The following is a 294-nucleotide window of genomic DNA, read 5'->3' on the forward strand; positions in this document are numbered from 1 at the left end:
GATACACTAATGGACCTAGAGATCCCTGCAACTAAGAATTGGTAAGGGTAGAAAAACAAATGTAAAAAAGTGACTATGGATAAAAGATACTAACTGTGACTTTGGGAAATAGGCCAATTTTAGACCATTTTGAGATTGTATTATCAGGGCCAAAGGACACTTGTTGGGATAAATGGTTGGGTGGAAGTAGGCTTTTTCTTTTTAGAGAATGGTTGTTCCCACTATCAGTTTTTTTTTTTTTTTTAAAAGATGACCGGTACGGGGATCTCAACCCTTGGCTTGGTGTTGTCAGCA

Source organism: Galeopterus variegatus, unplaced genomic scaffold (assembly GCF_000696425.1).
Source record: "Galeopterus variegatus unplaced genomic scaffold, G_variegatus-3.0.2 Scaffold5278, whole genome shotgun sequence".
Lineage (NCBI taxonomy): Eukaryota > Metazoa > Chordata > Mammalia > Dermoptera > Cynocephalidae > Galeopterus > Galeopterus variegatus.